The sequence below is a fragment of the Simochromis diagramma genome, unplaced genomic scaffold (genome assembly GCF_900408965.1).
Source record: "Simochromis diagramma unplaced genomic scaffold, fSimDia1.1 OVJJ01000644.1, whole genome shotgun sequence".
In the NCBI taxonomy this organism is placed as follows: Eukaryota; Metazoa; Chordata; class Actinopteri; order Cichliformes; family Cichlidae; genus Simochromis; species Simochromis diagramma.
The window spans coordinates 257,279-268,957 of record NW_024387201.1 but is presented as its reverse complement, the minus strand read 5'-3'; the positions used below and the strand labels follow the sequence as shown (position 1 = coordinate 268,957).

Genomic DNA, 11,679 nt, shown 5'->3' with positions numbered 1-11,679 from the left:
CCGGTCCCCTCCAACTACCGACCAATAACCTGCCTCAGTACTACATGGAAGCTCCTGTTAGGCATCATATCGGCTAAGATGAACAGGCACATGGGTCAATACATGAGTGGGGCACAGAAAGGGATTGGCAAGAATACCAGAGGCGCAAAACACCAGCTACTGGTAGACAGAACAGTCAGCCGAGACTGCAAGACCAGACTGACCAACCTGTGCACTGCCTGGATTGATTACAAGAAGGCCTATGACTCAATGCCCCACAGCTGGATACTGGAATGCCTAGAATTGTACAAGATCAATGGGACCCTAAGAGCCTTCATCAGGAACTCAATGGGGATGTGGCGTACAACACTAGAGGCCAACTCCAAGCCCATAGCACAAGTCACCATCAAGTGCGGGATCTACCAAGGAGATGCTCTGTCCCCACTGCTGTTCTGCATAGGCCTGAACCCCCTCAGTGAGATCATTAACAAGACTGGCTACGGATACCGACTACGGAATGGAGCAGTTGTCAGCCACCTCCTGTACATGGATGACATCAAGCTGTATGCCAAGAGTGAACGAGACATCGATTCACTGATCCACACTACCAGGCTATACAGCAATGACATTGGAATGTCGTTCGGACTGGAGAAGTGTAGTCGGATGGTAACAAAGAGAGGGAAGGTAGTCAGAACTGAGGGGATTGAACTACCAGAAGGCAACATTGCAGACATAGAGGACAGTTACAAGTACCTGGGGATCCCGCAGGCAAATGGGAACCATGAAGAGGCCGCTAGAAAGGCTGCAACCACCAAGTACCTGCAGAGGGTCAGGCAAGTCCTGAGGAGTCAGCTGAATGGTAAGAACAAGATCCGGGCCATCAACACGTACGCCCTGCCCGTGATCAGGTACCCTGCTGGGGTAATAGGCTGGCCAAAGGAGGAGATAGAAGCCACTGACATAAAGACAAGAGAGCTCCTTACCATGCATGGAGGGTTTCACCCTAAGTCCAGCACCCTGAGGCTGTACGCTAAGCGGAAGGAAGGGGGCCGGGGACTGGTGAGTGTCAGCACCACAGTCCAGGATGAGACAACGAACATCCAAGAATACATTGGGAAGATGGCCCCAACTGACCGAGTGCTCAGTGAATACCTCAGGCAGCAGAAACCCAAGAAAGAGGAGGGAGACGAGGAACCATCATGGAAGGACAGGCCCCTGCACGGTATGTACCACCGGCAGATAGAGGAGGTGGCTGATATCCAGAAATCCTACCAGTGGCTGGACAAAGCTGGACTGAAAGACAGCACAGAGGCACTAATCATGGCAGCACAAGAACAAGCTCTGAGTACAAGATCCATAGAGGCTGGGGTCTATCACACCAGGCAAGACCCCAGGTGCAGGCTGTGTAAAGATGCCCCAGAGACAATCCAGCACATAACAGCAGGGTGCAAGATGCTAGCAGGCAAGGCATACATGGAACGCCATAACCAGGTGGCTGGCATAGTGTACAGGAACATCTGTGCCGAGTATAACCTGGAAGTCCCAAGGTCAAAATGGGAGATGCCCCCAAGGGTGGTGGAGAATGACCGAGCTAAGATCCTGTGGGACTTCCAGATACAGACGGACAAAATGGTGGTGGCTAACCAACCGGACATAGTGGTGGTAGACAAACAGAAGAAGACGGCCGTAGTGATCGATGTAGCGGTTCCGAATGACAGCAATATCAGGAAGAAGGAACACGAGAAGCTGGAGAAATACCAAGGGCTCAGAGAAGAGCTCGAGAGGATGTGGAGGGTGAAGGTAATGGTGGTCCCCGTGGTAATCGGAGCACTAGGTGCGGTGACTCCCAAGCTAGGCGAGTGGCTCCAGCAGATCCCGGGAATAACATCGGAGATCTCTGTCCAGAAGAGCGCAGTCCTGGGAACAGCTAAGATACTGCGCAGGACCCTCAAGCTCCCAGGCCTCTGGTAGAGGACCCGAGCTTGAAGGATAAACCGCCCGCAGGGGCGTGCTGGGTGTTTTTATATATAAAAAGATGATAACATTAGTGCTGATATAATATTAATCATAAGTGGCACCTTGGTCAGTTATGATGTGAGATGGACTTATGTGCAACCATGGGAAGGGGGAACCCTCCTGGTTACCTTAACTGCAAAGCTCACCCTTACAGGACCCCAGCTGATGCCAACAGCAGCTAAGCCACAAGGCAGACTGAGAAGATGAACGCACGACAACTTCCATCTAATGGACATGACAAAAGACTAAATCTATCCGTGGAGGAAAAGTGCCTGATACAGATACGTGCTTAACAGGACCACAGAGAAAGACTGAGTGACTTGTGTAAACTGCACATCAACATCAACATCCTTATACAGGAAGGAACGCTCTCAGAATTGCTGTAATGCAACACCGTGTGCTGGACCTATATACCAGATAATGTACATGCTTTAAACATGGCTTCAGATGCCATAGAGACTGTTGATTGGCGTTGGACTTTTCCTTATTTTATTTTATTTTATTTTATTTTGCTTGTGTTATACCTTGTTTAAAGGCTGTAATCCCATAGATGATAAGCAGATGTACCGAAAACGATGAAGATTATGAAGACTTTTTATTTGTAAGATGTAGATGAAGTGCAACTAATGATGTAATAACTGAAAATGCGACAGACGAGTAGTTACTTACTGATGACTAGTACATTTCATTCTCTGTTCAACAGGAGGGAATGTCAAGACATTTTTGTTTTTATATAATTTGATCAGCTTTATGAAATGTGTTTTTCTGTTGTTTAAGCAATCTAAATGTCTATGTGACTTTTCACCTAATAACTTTGTGATGAACTTATTCAGCTACTAAACCACTTCCTGTTTTTAGAGAACAGTTAGATGTAGAGAATAATAATAATAATGAATAATGGATTGGATTTATATAGCGCTTTTCAAGGCACCCAAAGCGCTTTACAATGCCACTATTCATTCACTCTTGCATTCACACACTGGTGGAGGCAAGCTACGGTTGTAGCCACAGCTGCCCTGGGGCAGACTGAAGGAAGCGAGGCTGCCATATTGCGCCATCGGCCCCTCTGGCCAACACCAGTAGGCAAGTAGGGTAAAGTGTCTTGCCCAAGGACACAACGACCAGGACAGAGAGCCCGGGGATCGAACTGGCGACCTTCCGGTTACAGATACGCTTCCCAACCCCCTGAGCCACGGTCGCCCCATTAGAGAAACCGCAGCTCTTTCCGAGAACATGTAGTTTTAGGAAAGGGGAAGAACATGTTGATTCTGAGTGACGTTGTTATTTTTACACACACACGCACACACAGACCATGTATAAAAATAAAAGTACGCAGGCAGCAGTGCGCAGTTCGCAGGGTGCGTTTGCTGCTGCCCACACGTGTAAGAAATGACTGCAGTCTCTGTGTTTTCTAACTCAGGTGTCTTAGCTGAAGAATTACAGGGTGATTTAAAGAAATCCCCTGTCAGTTAAGTATCAGGCTTTCAAATGAATTAAAAGTCTGTCTTGGTCATTCATTAATTTATAGGCTGGTGTGAAAAATTGCTGCCACACCGCCCCCTCGGCCTGTGCTTCGAGATTTCTGGTAGTTAGAATGACTCGGGGGTGTTGATTCATTTAAACTAACATAATCATCCTGCTGCAACCAGGTTTCTGTAAGGCAGAGTAAATCAATTTGTTGATCAATTATTAAGTCATGTACTAACAGAGACTTGGAGGAGAGAGACCTAATATTTAATAATCCACATTTCACTGTTTTACTCTTTGGTTCAGATGTGGATACTGTATTGTTCTTTCTTTGTAATTGTTTATGTTTAAGTTGTTTGTTGCTGGATTTTTAGTTTTTTATTTGTCTTTTTGGAAGCTGACACAGTCTCTATGGAGATGGGTTTTTGGGGGGGTAGCAGGAGGAGAGAAGCTGCAGAGAGGCTTGTAAGACTGCAACTCTGCTTCCTGGTCCCAACTCTGGATAGTCATATTTTGGGGGGTTTAATAAATTTGTCCATATTTCTAGAAATGAGAGCTGCTCCATCCAAAGTGGGATGGATGCCGTCTCTCCTAACAAGACCAGGTTTCCTCGAGAAGGTTTGCCAATTATCTATGAGGCCCACATCGTTGCGCGGCCTCATAGCTGTCTGAGTGGGACACCACTCAGACAGCCAGCAATTTAAGGAGAACATGCGGCTAAACATGTCACTCCTGGTCTGATTGGGGAGGGGACCAGAGAAAACTACAGAATCCGACATTGTTTTAGCAAAGTTGCACACCGATTCAATATTGATTTTAGTGACCTCCGATTGGCGTAACCGGGTGTCATTACTGCCGACGTGAATTATGATTTTACTGAATTTACGTTTACCCTTAGCCAGCAGTTTTAAATTTCCTTCAATGTCGCCTGCTCTGGCCCCTGGAAGACAATTGACTATGGTTGCCGGTGTCTCTAGCTTCACATGTCTGAGAACAGAATCACCAATTACCAGAGTTTGACCCCCAGCGGGTGTGTCGCCGAGTGGGGAAAAACGGTTAGACACATGAACGGGTTGGTGGTGTACCTGGGGCTTCTGTTTAGGACTATGCTTCCTCCTCACCGTGACCCAGCCGCCCTCTTTCCCCAGCTGCTTGGGGTCTGCCGGGGAACAGCTAGCGGGGCCTACGCTGTCTTCAGCTGCACCAGCTACAGGGGCCTGGCTAGCTACGGGTGAATGAAGGGTGCGAAGCCGAGTCTACAATTCAGTAATCCTGGCCTCCAGAGCTGCAAATATGCTACATTTGTTACAGATATCATTACTGCTGAAGGAGGCCGAGGAGTAACTAAACATCTGACACAATGAGCAAGAAAGTGCAGGAGGGACAGCTGAATGGTGCTAACGAGTCGGCTACGAGCTAAGCTAAGCTAGCGAAACAGTACAGAGACAGTGAGTGAATACTTTGGCTATAAGTTAGGTAGTGAGTACACAGAAAGTGTGCTTCGGATGAAGCACGTGAAGATTATACTATGAAAGAAGAATGTATTTAAAAGTTGTTAATTAAATTGCTAAGCAAATAAGCTACTCAGAAACACCACTGTGTTTGAGCAGGAACAGGAAGTGATACTCTACCGCAGAGCGAGCGAACATCAAGTCCATCAAGAACAAGGGTGATACTTATTAAAGCTAGGTTAAGAAGAGAGTTGACGATCAAGAAGTAGCAGTATGTTTGATTTGAGAGTGCTGATGAAAAAGTTTAATGGTAGAAGGCACTGCACTGTGTCTTTGTGGATTTAGAGAGAGCATGTGATTGGGCGCAAAGAGAGTAAATGTCTTGTATGAAAAAGTCTGGACAAGGAATGTGAGGATGATGCGAGGCATGTATGAGGACAGTGAGACAATGGTGATGAGTCCAGTAGACATTATACACAAGTTCACTGTGGGTGGGATTATACCAGGGAAATGTTCTGAGCTCCTTCTTGTTTGCAAGGTTCTGGTTGCTGATGAAGTCAGGCAAGAGATTCGGTGTACTATAATGTTGATAGTGACATTGTGATCTATAGTGGGAGTAGAGCGCAGGTGGAAATAAACCTGGAGAAGTGAAGGTATGTTCTGGAGACAAGACACTAGATGCACAGCAGAATAGATGTGTGTGAATGACAGGGAGACAGATGTAAGAGTGAAGCTGCAAAGAGCAGAAGTGGTGGGAGTAGATACATGTAAATACCTATGGTCATCCAAAGCAACAGACATTGACCAAAAGAAGTGAAGAAGAGTGTGCAGTAAAAAAAGATAGCAGCAAGATTTACAAGATGGATGAGATCTGCTATAATGTGTGGTATGGGGACAATGACACTAGCTAAATAAGAAACAATTTGGGCCCATTATCAGCTAATGTACATCCCCATGTAAAAAATCTTGGTTTCATTTTTGATTCCACTCTCAAGCTGGACAAGCAAATAAATTCAGTTGTTCGTGGCAGTTTTTTTCCAACTCAGGAGCATTTCTAAACTCAAAAATATCCTGTCATCTAAAGACCTGAAAACTGTTATCCATGCTTTCATATCGTCACGTCTTGACTATTGTAACTCTCTCTATTTAGGCATTTGTCACTCAAGCCTGACCCGCCTGCAAGTTGTTGAAAATGCAGCCGCAAGGCTCCTGACGGGTACCAGAAAGAGAGAGAATATTACCCCGGTACTCGCAACTCTACATTGGCTACCAGTTAAACATAGAATCGATTTTAAGGTTTTATTATTTGTTTTTAAAGCTCTCCATGGTTTGGCTCCAGGTTACATTTCAGATCTTCTTAGCCTGCACTTACCCACTCGAACCCTGCACTCCTCCAGTCAGATGGTTTCATCAGTTCCACGCTCCGAGCTCAAATCTAGAGGTGACAGGGCTTTCTCCATTGCCGCCCCGAGACTCTGGAATAGTCTTCCCCCCTTCATAAAATTCTCTTCATCCTTGGAAGTCTTTAAATCGAATCTCAAGACCTTATTTTCCAAAGGTTTCGGATCTCTTTGATATCTTTTTTTATTCTGTCTATTTGGTCTCTTATCTTATTGGATAGTGTTGTATGTGTATATACGTTATGTTCACATATGTGTGCTTGTGTGTGAATATGTACAGTTTTGTATATGTATGTGCATATTTGCATGTACATTATATGCTATATACTCTTACATGTCTTACAATTCTTTTTTAAAATATTTTCCTTCTATTTTAATTCTTTTATTATATTATCCCTCTGTTCAGCACTTTGGCCGACACTTGATGTCTTTAAAATGTGCTATATAAATAAAGATGACTTGACTTGACTTGACTAAAAAGCAAAAGATAATAAGATGACTTCTGCAAACAAGAGGGAGAAATGTCAGACTGAACTGTTAAATCGTGTTATTTAACAGTTACAACAGAACAGCAACTGTTGTCTATGTTAAGCAAGTCCTGAGTGTTGTTTTGGGGACCCAAACGTAGGACTCTGAAAACAAAGTTCTTAGACTGTTTACCAAAGGCAAGGAGTCCAGACATTCTCCACAGAACATCCAAATCCACAACTCCTTAGTTTCACAGAACATTTGGTGAATGCTTAGACCTCTCTCTCCAACCACCGGGGCTTTCTGCACATGGTACAAAAGGTAAGTAACATGCTAGTGATGGGACATACTCAGCCAAGGCTTCCAAGCATGAGTGAGAAATCCAGAAAGTTGTTTTTGAAGCGTGTATTGAGGCTTGGTTTTTTTAAGGACGAGTGATATCACTGATGACGTTTGAACCCTCGCTGGTTTAAAAAGTGGTGAGTGTTGGCCTATACAGGTTGGCTTTGGGATTGTTGTGCACCTCTGCCTCCTCAGCACTAGTGATGTGTCGGTCGCGAACGAAATGGCTCTTAGAGCCGGATCTTTGACGTGAACGACGCGAGCCGGCTCCTTATCGCGAACCGTGGTTTTGTTTTTCTTTCTCTCACCCTCTCTCTCGCACTTTTTTCCCGCTTCACTCCGCACGCGAGCCTTGTGCTTTGCGCTGGGCAGAGGGGGGAGGGGCGGTAGTTACACTCGCAGTAGCACAGGAACAGCAGTAGCACGGGAGGGAGAGAGAGAGAGAGCCAGGGACAACAACGTCACATTAGAAAGGTATAGTAATCATCCACAACTATTTTCAGTTGCGGATGATGAAGGATTCAGAAAGTTTATTCATGCAGGTCCATATGACAGAGAATGTGCATCTTCTTTTTGTTTTCTTATTTTAATTTCTATTTAATTGTGTTGTGGTTTGCAGTGTTTTGTGTTGTTTCACTTTAAATTTGTAAAAGGAAAAAGTTGAAAAATTAAATAGTTAAAAGTTGAAATGTGAATAGCTGATTTTTGTATTATATGATTTATTTATTACGTTTTAAGTGGAGTGAATAAATAAAAGTATATTTACGGTGGCTCCTAGAGACAAAGCATGTACAAACTCCAAAACACGTACAAAACACAACAGAAGTGCTCCAGAATGCTAGGCCCAGTGTTGAGCTTTTGTTACCTAGATGCCAGCAAGTACCAACGACCGGATTTGGTCTGTGGTAGTAACAGGTAAATGAACATTTATTTTTAAATTATTTGAATATATATGAGTGCTTGTGTATAAATACACAAACAATACACTTATGCTTTCAATCGTGTAATTTAAGTGATCTAGGTAGCTCTGTTTTGAAGTTCAGTTAACGCTAGAAATGTGTTTTGGAGTTTGTACGTGCTTTTTGGAGTTTGTATGTGTTTTGTCTCTAGGGGCCACTGTATATATTTATATATAAACATATATAAATAAAACCACTTTTTTTACATTTGTAATTCCTTTTGTGCATAATTTTATATTTTTGTCAATAATAAAGTAATTAAAGCAACAAAACAACCTGAAGAGCCGGTTCGGAGCCGAAAGAGCCGGCCCTCTAAAAAGAGCCAGAAATCCCATCACTACTCAGCACCATGTGAATTTGCTTTCTTTCAAGCTGGAGAGGTTATTTGCAAAAATAGTCTAAGCACAGTGGAAAAAAATGTTATTACTTAATAAAAACGAATAAAGTCACCATCACCCTAGTATTCATAACTACAATCACCATCTTTTGGATTTAACATAAACATCTGGTGTTCTATTGGGTTTATTTAAACATTCACTGAAATCACATTGACAAGGTCTTGTGAAAATGATAATCCTCTGTTACCATTACTCATATTATTCAAAAGCAGATTAAATGAATAAAAAAATCAAATTTAGGTGTTTTATTTCTATTCTTGGCAATGATTATTCCCATGCAGAGACTGTTGGAAGACAGCCGAGCACAAATAGTTGAAGTAACAATACATTTTCTGACAAGCAGAGGGGCACATGAAGCTTTGAGTAATTAACCTTTTTTTAACAGATCTGATGGCAAGCTTTAAAGCATCACAAGGCTTCATCTGTTCATCACTACAACATTGGAGGATGAAGTCAAAGCAACACAACAAACGAGTGTGCCACTTTTACTAACTTTGGTTAGTTCAATGATCCAACAAACATTGGCAGTTACTACCTAGGGTGGTGAGGCATCTTCAATGAGCTGATTGCAAACATATGAGGTCAATATCTCCAGGTATATGGACTGATTATTTGTCCCCTCAGGAATGCCTTCTCGTTAAGTAAAGTTTTAATTTTAGAAGAAATATTAGAGACAAAATTGTTCATCCGTGAGCATCAATGGATCCAGTCTCCAGAGTTTGGAGGTTTGGAGGTCGAGCGATCTAATAAAGATCCAAATTCAGATTAAGGTCATCTCCCAGAATTAAAGAGTGAGTATTTAAGTCCAGGAGGTGTGAAAACAAGGGTTGAAAAAATTGCACATCATCAAAATTGGGTGCATGAAGATTAGCCAAGGTCACATACCTGTCGCAGATTTTGCCAGACACTATAAATCAATCAATCAATCAATTTGTTTATAAGCGTTTAAAAAAAAACACAGGTTGACCTAAGTGATGTACATAGTAAAAAACTAAAAAGTAGAACAAACACAGACACAGAACAAAACAAAAAACTCAGTCACACTATTACTATTACAAACCATCCCTTTTTATCCGATATAACAGTAGATGGAACAAATGGAATGTTTTGATCAATAAGAATAGTTGTACCCCTGGCCATTTTTTCCATGGACTTTTGGATCCTGGCCAAGGAGACAGGCTGGGAGGAGAAACAGCTTAAACGAGAACATCAAATGTGAGTTGGCCACTAAGGAGCTTCCTATATCATTGAGTGGGAGGCGGAACCTGATTCACCTGCTGACGTGACGAGGAACAACCCACGCAGCTGGAAAAGTGCATGGGTTGGATGAGTGGATGAGTGCTTTTTGTGTGGGAAGAAGGGGCATTTTGCAAATGCCTGTCCCTCACGGTTAAAAGACTCAACCGATCAGTAAAGGTGGGGATACTGACGGGTGCGCCTGCTAATACGTTCTTCCACCTCAGCTGCCGCATTAAATTACTGTTTCTTTCCCGCACCCATTCTTGTGATGCACTAATTGACTCGGGAGCCGAACAAAGTTTTGTGGATGAGGCTTTGGCCCACAAGATGGGTTTGCCTGTTGTTCCCCTCGCTGAAGCGCTCCAAGTTTCGATGCTTAATGGCAGTCCTTTAGCTTCTGTCACCAGTGTTGGCAAGATTACTTTTAAAATGTATTCCAATACAGATTACAAAATACATGCCCAAAAATATATTTTGTAACATATTCCGTTACGCTACTCAATGAGAGTAACTAATTCTGAATACTTTGGATTACTTAATATATTATCATGCTTTTTACAACTACATGAATGTACTATTGCTGTGTGATTTATTACTTGAAGGTTACTCTCCATACCAACATCAACTAGATGTTTAAATCTTAATATAAATGAGTAACAGTAGGTGGACATTAGGTAAGGCTGCACTGTTTGCAGTGATCTCGTATAGAAAACTATTCCGCGCGTATATAAAACAGGTCCGCCGCCCCGAACCGTATTAAAGGGACCTCTGGCTAATAAGTCTGGTTCCATGTCGGGCTCGTAGCCGAAAACTAGCTTTACTTTGTTGTCTGGGTCAACTTTGCTAGCGAGAGACAGAGAGAGGCGTTGAAAGGCTGCTCCAACGGAACTTATTGTTTCAGAGGAAAACATGAACACAGCGTACAGTCGAGTCTTAATAGCTTACTTACAGCTGGGCTCTCAGGAACTCTTTTTGGCTGCAGTGGTTATTATTATATTTACATGCTTCCATCTCCCGTTTCTGCCTGGTGACAACTCGTACTTTCCACTCTCCTTTTTCTCCCTCCCTCGCTCACAGACACATAATGGGTATGGCAGTCCATTCTCGGACTACACTGCCCATGAGGCTACATTCTTTAGGGCTATGCCTGTAACACTCTGCCTATTGCCTTCATTCTAGATAATTTTTGTGAATAATTTTTAAAAATATTTCTTCACGTCATTAGGCAGGCCACAAGTAGGGGTGACATGGGCCGCAAGATTGAGATACAGACATTAGAGCCTCTTAATGTGTGTTTTGTTTGGGTTTCCCTAGGGATGGAAACCAAAAATAGAGAGGGCATAGCCTTATGAAACAGGAAAATACCACCGTGTAATCCATTCATTTTAACAAATACCACCTTTTTAAACAGTAACTGTAACGAAATACAGTTACTCATATTTTGTATTGTAAATACGTAACGGTGGTACATGTATTCCATTACACCCCAACACTGTCTGTCACTCACCGCAGCCCAGAGAAAAACACAGTCAGTGGTGGTCCTAGCCTGTTTGGCGCCCTGGGCGAACCCCCCACCCACCCACACACACACACACACACACACACATATAAAACATATTAAGGATTGTACATTAACATTAAACTGTTGCCGGAACCATACTGAATTTCACCAGAGAAACACACACACACACACACACATACACACACACATGAAGAGAGAGAGAGAGTAAGCATAGTATGCAAACGGCTACCAAACAGCCATTATAATTCGTCATACAATGAGAATAGGACAAATCAACAATTGATAATGACTAATTAATATTGTGCTGAACACAGTCCAAAAGATTCAGTAAACTACATCGGTGTCTACTTTTTACTATCATAGCCAACTGACGCTTCACTATCCCTACTAATTGATGTTATCTTGTTGTATCTCTGTTTTGGTCAGTGCCATCCTCTA

At 43.0% G+C, this 11,679-nt stretch overlaps 1 pseudogene; it reads right to left on the bottom strand.

Moving 5' to 3' along the window:
• Positions 1–3,986: 3,986 nt before the first annotated feature.
• LOC120745976 lies at positions 3,987–4,835 on the bottom strand (annotated as a pseudogene).
• Positions 4,836–11,679: the final 6,844 nt, after the last annotated feature.